Genomic DNA, 16,056 nt, shown 5'->3' with positions numbered 1-16,056 from the left:
CAGTCAGTTCAGTTCAGTCGCTCAGTCGTGTCCGACTCTTTGCGACCCCATGAATCGCAGCACGCCAGGCCTCCCTGTCCATCACCAACTCCCAGAGTTCACTCAGACTCACGTCCATCGAGTCAGTGATGCCATCCAGCCATCTCATCCTCTGTTGTCCCCTTCTCCTCCTGCCTACAATCCCTCCCAGCATCAGAGTCTTTTCCAATGAGTCAACTCTTCGCATGAAGTGGCCAAAGTACTGGAGTTTCAGCTTTGGCATCATTCCTTCCAAAGAAATCCCAGGGCTGATCTCCTTCAGAATGGACTGGTTGGATCTCCTTGCAGTCCAAGGGACTCGCAAGAGTCTTCTCCAACACCACAGTTCAAAAGCATCAATTCTTTGGCGCTCAGCTTTCTTCACAGTCCAACTCTCACATCCATACATGACCACAGGAAAAACCATAGCCTTGACTAGACGGACCTTTGTAGGCAAAGTAATGTCTCTGCTTTTGAATATGCTATCCAGGTTGGTCATAACTTTCCTTCCAAGGAGTAAGCGTCTTTTAATTTCATGGCTGCAGTCACCATCTGCAGTGATTTTGGAGCCCAGAAAAATAAAGTCTGACACTTTTTCCACTGTTTCCTCATCTATTTCCCATGAAGTGATGGGACCAGATGCCATGATCTTTGTTTTCTGAATGTTGAGCTTTAAGCCAATTTTTTCAGTCTCTTCTTTCACCTTCATCAAGAGGCTTTTTAGTTCCTCTTTACTTTCTGCCATAAGGGTGGTGTCATCTGCATATCTGAGGTTATTGATATTTCTCCCGGCAATCTTGATTCCAGCTTGTGCTTCTTCCAGCCCAGCGTGTCTCATGATGTACTCTGCATATAAGTTAAATAAGCAGGGTGACAATATACAGCCTTGATGTACTCCTTTTCCTATTTGGAAGCAGTGTGTTGTTCCATGGCCAGTTCTAACTGTTGCTTCCTGACCTGCATACAAATTTCTCAAGAGGCAGGTCAGATGGTCTGGAATTCCCATCTCTTTCAGAATTTCCCACAGTTTATTGTGATCCACACAGTCAAAGGCTTTGGCATAGTCAATAAAGCAGAAATAGATGTTTTTCTCATTCTTTGGCATTGCCTTTCTTTGGGATTGGAATAAAAACTGACCTTTTCCAGTCCTGTGCACTGCTGAGTTTTCCAAATTTGCTGGCATATTGAGTGCAGCACTTTCACAGCATCATCTTTCAGGATTTGAAATAGCTCAACTGGAATTCCATCACCTCCACTAGCTTTGTTCATAGTGATGCTTTCTAAGGCCCACTTGACTTCACATTCCAGGATGTCTGGATCTAGGTGAGTGATCACACCATCGTGATTATCTGGGTCATGAAGATCTTTTTTGTACAGTTTTAAACACGAGGTTTAGTGGAATCTAAAGGCAAAGTTTAAATTGGGCAGAATTTCCAAAAACTCTATTATAGGACTATTTGTTCCTTTTTATTGGGGTACTTTTTTCTAGAAACATTTTAGCAGATAAAAAGCTAAGAAATACACCTCAACTTTTCCCATGTGACTGGAGTGGTCAAGTTTCAATTTGGACCATAATAACAATTCCTCGGGAGCACTTTAAAGTATAGCACTCAAGCCCATGTTAAAAGGACACCAGAGTCTCTTCTGTACTAGGCTCTCCCTCCCTTGAGCTATCCTAGAATCCCTCAGAATGCTTCCTTGTTATGAAAGACCAGCCATGTTTGCCTTTGGCTTACAGACATAACCATAACTGATTGTACTCTCTCTGACAACGATGAACTCCACAGAGGCTGTGAGAAGCTAAGTGCGCAGGATATGCTACACGGCTCCTGCCTGTGAATGCAGCTTAAACCTGTAAAGCTCAGGGAAATGCGCCATTCATTCATCACAGCCTGCGTTAGACATGTTATTGCTGCCTCCATGGTGATGGTTGCTGCAATCACCAGAGTGTTTCTTCAGGGACAAGATAGGATAGTTATCCGCACAGCCAAAAATGTTAGCGTTAAAATTGGTCTCAGCCTCAGTGTGACAGATTGTTCACTCAGCCCACCCCAAGTCCAAAGGCTCCCTATCTCTCACCCCTCCAAGGTGGATGGCTGATTCGGGAGTGGTTCTAGTGTCTGCCACTCTACAGACTCAAAACCATAAATGCCCCCTCCCCCGCCTTGACTACACACTCAGAGCATGACTCAGCTCATCTATCCTCCTACCACTCTCTTGGAAACTTTTTCCCCAGTGGCTTCCATGTCCTTCCTTCCAGTCAGAATACATGGATCCATCAGTTTTGGATAGTTTCTTTTACCATTCCTTCAAATTCACTAAGCATTTTCTTCTGCAGTGTCTAACTACTATTTATCCCATCTGGTGTATTTTTCACCTCAGACATTATAGTTTTTATCTTGAGGTTCAATTTGGCACTTTTTACTTTTCTCCATGTCTGCTTAACGTTTTGTACATACAATTGTAGTCATCGTTTTCATGTTTTTATCTGCTAATTCTAATATGTGTGTCAGCTCTGGTTTCAACTGATTTATTTTCCACCTATTTAGAGATTCTTATTTCCTGCTTCTTTGCATGCCTTGTAATCTTTGATTGGAGGTCAGACATTGTGAATTTTATCATGTTGAATGCCGGATATTTTTGTATTCCTATCAATATTCTTGAGCTTTATGCTAAGATACAGTTGAGATAGTAGGAAACACTTTCATCCTTTTGGGTCTTGGTTGGCTAATTTCCACTGTTGAGGCTAAACCCTCCTGAACAATCTATTTTCACCCTGGGCACATTGAGGTTTTATAGACTGGCTAGAACAGCCACTATACCCAGCCCTGTGTGAGTGCTCATATTGTTCCCTCTAATTCTTCTGGGAGATTTCCTTGCCTCTGATACTTTCCTCACAGACATACACTAATGAGTACATGCTGCATGGTCAGGGGAACACACCGTATATTTCTGGATTTCCCTTCCTCTTTATTGCTCTTTCGAACTCTAGCTGACTTTGTCTCCCTGGGTTCTATTCAACTCAAAGAACCTGCTAACTCCTCCTGGGTTCCTCCTATTTGCATTACAGTCTGAAAACTCTTTTAAAGCAGGAAGCTTGGGCAAAAATAAAAGTCACCTATTTGTTTCCTGTCTCTCAAGGTAACTGTCTTATGTTGCCTGATGTTTGGGTCCTGGAAATCATATATGCCATACCTTATTTTCCTTTTCTTTGCAGTTTCAGGTGGAAGGATAAATTTGGTCCTTGTTATTTAATACCAGCTATAAATGAAAGTACATCCCAATTTTGAATATCAGACAGACTTCAATAATTTTCCACCTTGAGGGAAAGGATTTGAAGAAGTGGTACTATGAGAATGTCTAAACAAGAGATGTTTATAGATGGCAATCTTATTGAGGGAAGTTACATAAAGCTGTGTTTGCATAGCATATTACATAGTATGTAAATAATACACATTCTATTAAAAATGAGGGAGATTATGGGGAGGGGGCTGAGCCTGGTTGGTTTTGCCTTTGGGTTGGGGTCTCAGTCTCTTTTTTTAACCAAAATAGCGCTTGAGATTTTTATGCCAATCTGTCCTTAATCTCCACATCAGGTTCAAACACCAAAGCTGAAAAGTGTTTACCCACACATAATTAAAATTCTACCCACCTCTTCTCAACAGTTCAATAATGGGAAGGAGAATGCCTTGTAGAATATAAAAACATAGCAGGTCCTTCTGCTCTGGAACTTTGCACAGTCTGCCTGCTTACTTGTGGATCTGGCATGGAATACCAAAGGGAGCACACTGCGGGCTAACTCAGGAGTGGGATGAAGCTAGCAAGACACCATTCTGAAAATATGTAGTCATGTTTGTCAGATTTATTTCATTAACCATACTTCAAGTGGATACAAAGCAGGCAAGCACATGCCTACATGAAGCCTGGGTGACTCTCCAGGGCAGGGTTGCAGAGACAGTCAGAAAAGATAGAATATCCCACCTTAATGAATGAGGACACAATCATCTAGGAAACCCTTTCTCCTCACCTGAGTTCTTACAAAGGTTACTATCTAAAGCAGACAACGTTTTGAAGAACCTACACTTACCTACTTGGAAATAAACCCATCTTTTAATTTTTAATATAACTTCACAAAATGACAGTTTTATGTGCTTCAAGGAATATATATAAGTATCTGACAAGGGTTTCCCAGGTGGATCAGTTGTAAAGAATCCACTTGACAAGCAGGAGACATGAGTTTGATCCCTGAGTCAGGAAGGTCCCCTGGAGAAGGAAATGGCAACCCACTCCAGTATTCTTGCCAAGGAAATCCCAAGGACAGAGAAGGGTGGCGGGCTATAGTCCATGGGGTCACAAAAGAGTCAGACACAACTTAGCAACTAAACAACAACAACAATATCTCACAAGGAAGTGCCTGTGCTCTAGTAGGGAAGTCAGTCATGTATTTATTAAAGAGTAGCACAAAGGAAGACGGAGCCCAAGTAAGGAACCCAAGTAAGACGGTAGGTGTTGCGAGAGGGCAGCAGAGGGCAGACACACTGAAACCATATCACAGAAAACTAGTCAATCTAATCACACGGACCACGGCCTTGTCTAACTCAATGAAACTAAGCCATGCCCATGGGGCCACCCAAGATGGGTGGGTCATGGTGGAGACGTCTGACAGAATGTGATCCACTGGAGAAGAGAATGGCAAACCACTTTAGTATTCTTGCCTTGAGAACCCCATGAACAGTATGAAAAGGCAAAATGATGGGATACTGAAAGAGGAACTCCCCAGGTCAGTAGGTGCCCAATATGCTACTAGAGATCAGTGGAGAAATAACTCCAGAAAGAATGAAGGGATGGAGCCAAAGCAAAAACAATACCCAACTGTGGACGTGACTGGTGATAGAAGCAAGGTCTGATGCTGTAAAGAGCAATATTGCATAGGAACCTGGAATGTTAGGTCCGTGAATCAAGGCAAATTGGAAGTGGTCAAACAGGAGATGGCAAGAGTGAACGTCGACATTCTAGGAATCAGCAAACTAAAATGGACTGGAATGGGTGAATTTAACTCAGACGACCATTATATCTACTACTGTGGGCAGGAATCCCTTAGGAGAAACAGAGTAGCCACATGGTCAACAAAAGAGTCCGAAATGCAGTACTTGGGTGCAATCTCAAAAATGACAGAATGATCTCTGTTCCTTTCCAAGGCAAACCATTCAATATCACAGTAATCCAAGTCTATACTCCAACCAGTAACGCTGAAGAAGCTGAAGTTGAACGGTTCTATGAAGACTGACAAGACCTTTTAGAACTAACACGCAAAAAAGATGTCCTTTTCATTACAGGGGACTGGAATGCAAAATTAGGAAGTCAAGAAACACCTGGGGTTACACGAAAATGTGGCCTTGGAATACAGAATGAAGCAGGGCAAAGGCTAATAGAGTTTTGCCAAGAGAATGCACTGGTCATAGCAAACACCCTCTTCCAACAACACAAGAGAAGACTCTACACATGGACATCACCAGATGGTCAACATTGAAATCAGACTGATTATATTCTTTGCAGCCAAAGATGGAGAAGCTCTATACAGTCAGCAAAAACAAGACTGGGAGCTGACTGTGGCTCAGACCATGAATTCCTTATTGCCAAATTCAGACTTAAATTGAAGAAAGTAGGGAAAACCACTAGACCATTCGGGTATGACCTAAATCAAATCCCTTATGATTATACAGTGGAAGTGAGAAATAGATTTAAGGGCCTAGATCTGATAGAGTGCCTGATAAATTATGGATGGATGTTCATGACATGTACTATGGGCATGCACTATGGATATTATACAGAAGACAGGGATCAAGATCATCCCCGTGGAAAAGAAATGCAAAAAAGCAAAATGGCTGTCTGGGGAGGCCTTACAAATAGCTGTGAAAAGAAGAGAAGTGAAAAGCAAAGGAGAAAAGGAAAGATATAAGCATCTGAATGCAGAGTTCCGAAGAATAGCAAGAAGAGATAAGAAAGCCTTCCTCAGCCATCAATGCAAAGAAATACAGGAAGACAACAGAATGGGAAAGACTAGAGATTTTTTCAAGAAAATTAGAGATACCAAGGGAACATTTCATGCAAAGATGGGCTCGATAAAGGATAGAAATGGTATGGACCTAACAGAAGCAGAAGATATTAAGAAGAGATGGCAAGAATACAAAGAAGAACTGTACAAAAAAGATCTTCATGACCAAGATAATCACGATGGTGTGATCACTCACCTAGAGCCAGACATCCTGGAATGTGAAGTCAAGTGGGCCTTAGAAAGCATCACTATAAACAAAGCTAGTGGAGGTGATGGAATTCCAGTTGAGCTATTTCAAATCCTGAAAGATGATGCTGTGAAAGTGCTGCACTCAATATGCCAGCAAATTTGGAAAACTCAGCAGTGGCCACAGGACTGGAAAAGGGCAGTTTTCATTCCAATCCCAAAGAAAGGCAATGCCAAAGAATGCTCAAACTACCGCACAATTGCACTCATCTCACACGCTAGTAAAGTAATGCTCAAAATTCTCCAAGCCAGGCTTCAGCAATATGTGAACCGTGAACTTCCTGATGTTTAAGCTGGTTTTAGAAAAGGCAGAGGAACCAGAGATCAAATTGCCAACATCCACTGGATCATCGAAAAAGCAAGAGAGTTCCAGAAAAACATCTATTTCTGCTTTATTGACTATGCCAAAGCCTTTGACTGTGTCAATCACAATAAACTGTGGAAAATTCTGAAAGAGATGGAATACCAGACCACCTGACCTGCCTCTTGAGAAATCTGTATGCAGGTCAAGAAGCAACAGTTAGAACTGGACATGGAACAACAAACTGGTTCCAAATAGGAAAAGGAGTACGTTAAGGCTGTTTATTGTCACCCTGCTTATTTAACTTATATGCAGAGTACATCATGAGAAACGCTGGGCTGGAAGAAGCACAAGCTGGAATCAAGATTGCTGGAAGAAATATCAATAACCTCAGATATGCAGATGACACCACCCTTATGGCAGAAAGTGAAGAGGAACTAAAAAACCTCTTGATGAAAGTGAAAGAGGAGAGTGAAAAAGTTGGCTTAAAGCTCAACATTCAGAAAATGAAGATCATGGCATCTGGTCCCATCACTTCATGGGAAATAGATGGGGAAACAGTGGAAACATTGTCAGACTCAATTTTGGGGGGCTCCAAAATCACTGCAGATGGTGACTGCAGCCATGAAATTAAAAGACACTTACTCCTTGGAAGGAAAGTTATGAGCAACCTTGATAACATATTCAAAAGCAGAGATGTTACTATGCCAACAAAGGTCCGTCTAGTCACGGATATGGTTTTTCCTGTGGTCATGTATGGATGTGAGAGTTGGACTGTGAAGAAGGCTGAGCGCCGAAAAATTGATGCTTTTGAACTGTGGTGTTGGAGAAGACTCTTGAGAGTCCCTTGGACTGCAAGGAGATCCAACCAGTCCATTCTAATGGAGATCAATCCTGGGTGGTCTTCAGAAGGAATGATGCTAAAGCTGAAACTCCAATACTTTGGCCACCTCATGCAAAAAGTTGACTCATTGGAAAAGACTGATGCTGGGAGGGATTGGGGGCAGGAGGAAAAGGGGATGACAGAGAATGAGATGGCTGGATGGCATCATCGACTCAATGGACATAGGTTTGAGTGAATTCTGGGAATTGTTGATGGACAGGGAGGCCTGGCATGCTGCAATTCATGGGGTCACAGAGAGTCTGACACTACTGAGCAAATGAACTGAACTGAACTGAGCACAAAGGAAAGAAAGGCAAATAACAATATAAAGTGCCAACAGAATAAATTTCATGGGCATAAAACACATGGTAGAGAAAACAATCATATTTACAAGTTCAAAGGGTTGTGTAACCACTAACTGGGTTGGTTTAAAAAGGTGTCATGGAAGAAGTGGGACTTGTGTTGTGCTTGACAGGATTTCAGTGAACAGATTATGAATTCTTTCTTCTACAAGATTCATTATGACTCATTTTATTGTAACTTTCATTTCACAGACTCACCTTCAAAGATAGAGGGAAGTTTCAAGAAAGGGAAGTGAAGTGAAGTTGCTCAGTCGTGTCTGACTCTTTGCGACCCCATGGACTGTAGCCTACCAGGCTCCTCGGTCCACGGGATTTTCCAGGCAAGAGTTCTGGAGTGGGTTGCCATTTCCTTCTCCAGGGGATCTTCCTGATCCAGGGATTGAACCTGGGTCTCCTGCATTGTAGGCAGACGCTTTACTGTCTGAGCTACCGTGCACCATCCACACATGCATCAAGAAAGGGAAATAATTGCAAATAATTACAAAACTCAGCATTCCCCACAGTAGAAACTCTGAAACATTATATCCTAGAGAGAACCACATCCCTGCTTCTCCTGGGCTCTCCATCAGTAGTGCTCCCACAAAAATAGCTTCTAAACTCTTACTTTACCAAGGTGGGGAGGGAAAGACATTGTTCATAAGGCAGGTACTCTGTCATTGAGTACCACATAATAGTGCGAAGAATTACCCATTATTTTGATCATTATCGATTCCATGAACTAATGAGACAGTTGTTTTCAGTACTGCTTTGTATCTTCATGCAAGAACGGTAGCATCATGTTTCTGCTGTCTGTGGAAGCATCTTCCAGACTGGATGCTAGAAAACTGCTGAGTGTAGAACTGCTTGTCAGTGAAGCAGAGGAGTATGCTATTTATTCTTCCCTCCTGTCAGGTCACAGAAAAGTAATAGTGTTCTACATCTATCAGCAGAAGTGATAAACAGAGCTAGTCAAAGTTGAGACTCATAGGAGACAAATGAAGACAATTAAACCCATGAAGAAGGAAAATATAGTGCTGTGTACTCTTGTACAGCACACAGGTACATTGGGGCAAGTTAGAGGCACACGCAAACAGGGAGGTGAAGCAGTGAAAGTGGGAATTACATGTAGAGCATGAACAGATGAGCCCTCCGGTTCACGGCCTGTAAGTGAAAGCAAAACACTCTCTTGGATCATGGGACTGTTTCCACACTTGGCTCGATTTCTATTCAAAATATAAAGTGTAATTTCAAAATATCTTATATGATGTTTGGCATTTTATTTCATAAAATTGTAGTCACCATTATAATTACTCTTCAGATTGAAGTTTCAGGAAATCCTCCTTATTTCATTTTCCATTTTTTACTTCTCACTTTTAATGTCAAATAGAATTTTTTTCTCAACTTGCTATGACTTTATAAAATAAATTTTCAAATACTATGAGCTCATAAACAGAGGATTCAGACATTTTCAATTATAATGCCAAATCTTTGCTATTATTTCAATGCCAAATAGTTTAAAGTCATTTCCATATGAATAAGTACGGATAATTAAATCCAAGAATTCCACCTTAATTTATTTTCCTTTTATAAATAATTATCAGTAAATAAAGTAACATTTCTATACTATTCACATCAGAAATGGAATTATATACATGCATTATAAATACATACGCAATACACAGGGTGTGTTCATCAGGTAGAAATGTGTGAAATGATGCATGCGAGAGTCAGTTAACTATGTAAATTAATACTGCTTAACTCATTGTGTATAACAGTCATGACTGTTGGAAAACACAATCTCAAAAGACAGATAAATGAAAAGCAACAAGGCATTATAATTGCTATTCCAAATTGAAGTAAAATCCTTTGTAATTATTGATTGCCTTCTATGTTCCAGGCACTGTAACAGAGACAAAGATTATTCAGGTCAGTTCAGTTGCTCAGTCGTGTCCGACTCTTTGCGACCCCATGAATCACAGCACGCCAGGCCTCCCTGTTCATCACCAACTCCCGGAGTTCACTCAGACTCATAAAAGATTATTAAATATTTAAAAGATTATTAACTATTCCAAAATAGTTAATCCTACAACTAATAAACTTTGAACTTCATTATATGTAGTAGAAAGAGTGTTGGACTGGGTGTCTACATGTGGATCTGCCTTCACTTGGCTCAGTGACCTTTGAAAAGTTACTTAGCCTCACCCTGGGTTTTAATATTCTTATATATTTTAAAAATATCTATATTTAAATATTTAAAACTATAAACTAGATCATATCTAGTTTGATAAACTAGGTCACACCTAGTTTGATAAACTAGATCATAAAAACCATGATCACATCTAATTAGATATGATCTAAACTAGATCGTATCTAAATTGCATTGCAGCTCTAAATTCCCATGATTTTATAAAAGATAAATTTGTTATTTTTCAATAAGTTATGGTTGAATAACATTTTAAGATAAATTAGAAAAATCGGTTAGGCTGTGATGCTAATGAAACCATGCTTGTGATTACTGTAATTCCAATTTTGACCTAAGTTCTAAAAACAGATCATTCCAAGTCCTACTGACCAGCCTTGCAGAAAAATGCTCTGATTCAGGGGTAAGGCGTGGGTGTGACAGATAAGTGACAATCCAACTGAAAGCATGCACTGTGCTGAGGATAGCACCATGGTTTTATTTTCATAGACCAAAGAACAACAGTGAGACTCTCTGATTTAGGTTGATTTTCCATTACAGAAACTCACAGGAGTTTTCAGGAATTTGGTGAAAGCCAGAAGGTGAAAGCAGAATCAAGAAAATTGCCCTTCCAGTGGTGGCCTGAAAAGGCTCTGATGGTTCACGAATGGAGATAAAAAGAGACTGGAGGACCTGGGAGAAAGGACATTCTCTGCTCAAAGATGAAAGGTGTGTTCTTTCAGATCCTATAGCCGTTTTTAGGAGCAAAGAAGACACGGTACTGTGCATTCTGCTGCTGCTGCTAAGTCGCTTCAGTCGTGTCCGACTCTGTGCGACCCCATAGACGGCAGCCCACCAGGCTCCCCCATTTCTGGAAGTCTCCAGGCAAGAACACTGGAGTAGGTTGCCATTTCCTTCTCCAATGCATGAAAGTGAAAAGTGAAAGTGAAGTTGCTCAGTCCTGTCCGACTCTTCGTGACCCCATGGACTGGAGCCTTTCAGGCTCCTCCGTCCGTGGATTTTCCAGGCAAGAGTACTGGAGTGGGGTGCCATTGCCTTCTCCGGTATTGTGCATTATTCAAAGCCAATTTTTGTTTAAACAAGAGATATTTATTTTGTGCCTACTATGTGCCCGGCATAATTCTAGCAATGCGGATACAAGAAAAAGTTCCTACTCTGTGGAACTTACATTCTAGTTGGGGAGACAGACAATGCTCATTAACGAAAAACTACGTAAAATAACCTCAGGGGGAGAGAAGGCTGTAAGAACTCTGATGTAGTGTACCGGGATAGACAGTGTCACAGGAGAGGGGGAAGGGCAGTAATAATGAAGTAAGGCAGTCGGTGAGGCCCCCTCAGAGGAGGAGGCATTTGAGATGAGACGTGAATGGCGAGAAGGAGGCAGTCTTGCAAAGGTGTTTGGGAGACCTATTTTAAGTAAGAAAAAAAGCCCAAAATGGGACTCTCGAGTGTTTAAGGAACAGAAAGAAAGTTCTTGTTTTTTCAGAGCCTATGGGATAAAATGAAAAGATATCTTGGAGGACTTGAAGGCCATAAAAAAGTATCTTAATGTTGTTTCAATTGCACTGAGAAGACATTAAAAGTTATAAGCAGGGAAGTAACATGATTTATCTTTTTAAAAGGTTACTATGGCTGTGGTGTAAACCATATTGTTTGGGAATAGAAAGAGAAAAGTAAAATTTATATAAAAATTCATAAAACTTTTCTTTAAGAGAAAAATAAAATCCAGTTTTAAAATGTGCAATATTTGTTTCCTCTATGTGTGTCTGAATGTCAGTTGTCCTAATGAAGGCTTAAGAAGGCTTATTTGTTATTTGTCTGATCTGTAATCCATGTTGTAAAACACAACCTCCAAGGGAAAGAATGATGTTTAATAATGTCTGAACGAGGGCTCCCAGATGGGCAGGATGGGTGAGATGTGGGAAAGAAGATTGGAAGGAAGTGGATGATCCACAGACTGGAAACTCACCAATCAAAATTACAATTTATGGAAAAGTGCAAAAAGGGGACCCCACGTAATAATTTAACTTATCCTAATGAACTGGAAATATGAAATGATGAGAGAAAATGGAGTTGTATTTTCTAGAGACAGTATAAACATCTTTTCTCAGTTTATTTAATTTAATGGATCAAGATTTCAAGGGATAGTACAGGGAAGTAACAGATACAAATAAACATCTAGATTTTTCCATGAAAGACTTGACCTAGTACAACACTCTGTATATGTGTGTTTTTCCCCTAAATACTAAATAACATATCTTCAGGAAAATACTCTACATAAAACAAGAATGATAACACAAAACTGCAAAAGAAATTTCCCATAATTTTATATATCACCAAAGAAAATCACTGTTTTTAACACTTTGATTTATGCTTTCCAATCTTTTTCTGTGTATATATATTTTACAACAGGAATTTCACATTGTATATATCATTTGTTATCTTGCTTTTATCATTTCATGTAAGGACACATATGTTACATTTTGTGCATTTTCTTTTTTTTCTGTCACAAACCTATGTTAGATTCTGACTAAAACAGTTATATGTTGTATTCCAGCAAAATTGGTTAATGTTTTAGAGAGAAAATCTGGGAAAATGCTGTTTTATAAACAGCTTAATTTTAAATTTATGACTAAAAGAGGAAATTAGTTTCTCTTTCAAGTTAAATTTTATGTAATTATCACTTAGCCACTCGTTCTACCTGTGTAATATCTTATATGAACTTGGCGCTGTGTAATGCTATGCGCATGGTGGGAAGGGGACTCTCCCAGTGTCCTGACAGGCCTGAGGACCAGATAAGCAAGCAGGTCTCATGTGTTGGTTCCTGTGGAACATTCGCACCTAAAAACAATATTATAAATAAGATTTGTCACTTAGGCTAGCTGCAAAGATAGTCCACGATGTACCTAAAAGACAAAATTATTCATGGAGAAGTCTGGACTAGCCCATAAATAGTACTAAATTCCTTCGACTAGATTTGGAGACAGCATGGGTTGTTAGTAGCAGCTGGGACCCATAATAACTAATTCATAGCATTTCTGGATGCATTAAAAAGACAGCAAATAAAAGACATATGGCACGAAGTATGTACCATGAACGCTAGTTCCTTTTCGTTCCATTTCCTTCTTCTTTCCTTCCACCTGAATGCAATTACCTTTACTTACACTTGTTTCTATGGTATTCTGAAGTGCCAATAAAATGACCTTTGGAAAATAGGAGCTGCTGTACCTCAGCCATCCCTAGAAGCAGAGCAGGATCCAGAGTAAATCACTCGAGTGTGTGTCCCGTTCATAGTACGCGTCTGTTCAGGAGAAATCAAGTTAAAGTAAATATTTAGAGCAGCAGTGATGGAAATAAGCATAAACTATGAGCATGTAGGTGAATAATTTTTATATGTGCATGAAGAAAGAAGGCACTTTGCCTTGGATGTATCCTGAGGACTTAATAAAAATAATAGCAACTGTGGTTTTTTTTTTTTTTTTCTACATATGACCTTCTTCTCCTTCTGAGTCACTGTGCCATACTAGCAACATTCAACCTAGGATGAGGGGAGGCCAGCAGAAGGCAGTCATGGCTAGCTGACCACCAAAGCTCCTCTCCTGAAGGCTTGAGTTGTTTCTGCTTGTCCCAGCCCCTTTAGTTTTTCAGGGAGTTATGTGACTGCTGCTAAGTTGCTTCAGTCGTGTCCGACTGTGTGCGACCCCATAGATGGCAGCCCACCAGGCTCCCCCGTCCCTAGGATTCTCCAGGCAAGAACACTGGAGTGGGTTGCCATTTCCTTCTCCAATGCATGAAAGTGAAAAGTGAAAATGAAGTTGCTCAGTCGTGTCCGACCCTTAGCAACCCCATGGACTGCAGCCCACCAGGCTCCTCTGTCCATGGGATTTTCCAGGCAAGAGTACTGAAGTGGGATGCCATTGCCTTCTCCGGTTATGTGACTAATTCTGGCCAATGGTTGTGAATGAAGGCGGTAGGTTAAGATAACTAAAAGTCCAATATGAGTTTCTCATGTTTTCTTCTCTTCCTACGGCCACCTTGGAGTCACATATTGAAGAGAGAAACAAAACAGGATGGAAGGAACCTAAATTCCTGACTTAGTGCTTAACGGAGTGCCATCCAGGGGAGTCACGAACAAAAATATCCACCTTGGATATAGCCTAAGTGAGAAATAAACAACACAGCAGATAGATGGGTACTGCTTGTTCGGGTAGTTGGACTGCATTTACTAATACACAGCGTAAGTGGCCATTTGGGGATTGTACTAAAAATAAATGACAAATGAATGACATCAAGTGCGTTTATAGGAGGTAAAGAAGGATTGACCAATTTGGTCCATTTGGATCAGGGAATGTTTGTTTACTTGAGAAGAGAGGTAAGCTGGGTCCCGAGAATGACTCAAAGGAGAAGAGGCAGGAGCATCAGCACCAGCAAATGCATCATGACAGCCATGGGTACTGTGTGTTCGCAAAACAATCAATTGGCCAGTCTGGCTTGGGGGTAAATTTGAAAAAGGATTTTAAGATGTCAGGAACCTTCTGGAGTTAAGTGAACTGGGGCTTGGAATACCATGCCATGAACTTGATCCTGTCAGTGAATGGGACACACTGAAGATTTTTGCATAGTGTGATGGCAACATGAGATGACTTTAGAAAGTTGTGAGGAGATAGGAAATAGGAGAGTCTGCTCCACCTTGGCCTACCCACCCCCCACCTCGCCCTGCACTCCCCCCAGAAAAAACACCCCAACAAAAACAAACCAGAAAACCAATAAAGATGTTGGGAGGATAGAGGCAGCAGATAGAACATAGTAAGAAGTACAAACTCTTTGCCCTTCTCAGATTTGTCCTGATCCTCTCCAGAGGACTTCCCTGGTGGTTCAGATGGTAAAGCGTCTGCTTACAATGAGGGAGACCCGGGTTTAATCCCTAGGTCGGGAAGATCTCCTGGAGAAGGAAATGGCAACCCACTCCAGTATTCTTGCCTGGAAAATCCCACGGACAGAAGAGCCCGGTAGGCAACAGTCCGTGGGGTCGCAAAGAGTCGGACACGACTGAGCGACTACACTTCTTCTCCAGAGATAAGATCTATTGAGGCTGTGCTTGTGCCTCGCCAATGGCCGTTTCTCCTCTTATTTGCCAACAAATATCCTGAGTTTGCACCAGCAATGTGTGCTGCTGTAGAGATAAGTTGGTGTTGATTCGGGTCAGTAATTTCTACCACATTCCTCTCCGGCAGGTAAAGCTACAGAAGGGCCAAGTGAATCAGGACTCCTGCATGAAATTTTAGATGCAGACTGCTGAGGACTTCTGGGAAATTACTGTCTTCACTGATAAAAGAAAAAGAACTCTTAAGGGGAAAAAAAAGTTACTCTTCCTTCCTCCGTCCACTTCTTAACCTTGAAAATGATTTTCATAGCCAGAATTGTGACAACCAGCTTGGGACCACACAATAAAGGTTATGGAATGAATAGATAAGCACATATTAGTTTCCTGAAGACATTATTGAGCTTCCAAATCATGATGCTACTCTCTAACTCCAGACTTCTTGTTACTAGAGAGCATCATGCTTCAGTCACTAAGTCGTATCTGACTCTTTGTGACCCCATGGACTGCAGCATGCCAGGCTTCTCTGTTCATGGGATTTTCCCAGCAAGAATACTGGAATAGTTGCCATGCCTTCCTCCAGGAGATCTTCCCAACCAGTGATTGAACCCATGTCTCCTGCACTGCAGGCAAGTTCTTTTCTGCTGATTCATGTGCAAAGTCCAACCCTTACAACATATGCATATAAAATATCTTAGCCACAAATGCAAAAGATAGCAGATAAACCAAGAATAAAACTCACTAGAACCCCTTTAAAAGCTAATGAAAATCAAGATATCAAAGGAAAGTATCTAAATGCAGAAGCTAAACAATTCACCAGATTACTATCAATGACAAAAGCAGAAATAAATGAGGCAAAGCATTCAGAAGATAGAAGGGAATCACTCCATCCACAAGAAATAGTATTATTT

Source organism: Bison bison, unplaced genomic scaffold (genome assembly GCF_000754665.1).
Source record: "Bison bison bison isolate TAMUID 2011002044 unplaced genomic scaffold, Bison_UMD1.0 scf7180017864389, whole genome shotgun sequence".
Classification (NCBI taxonomy): domain Eukaryota; kingdom Metazoa; phylum Chordata; class Mammalia; order Artiodactyla; family Bovidae; genus Bison; species Bison bison.
This window is presented reverse-complemented; position numbering follows the sequence as displayed.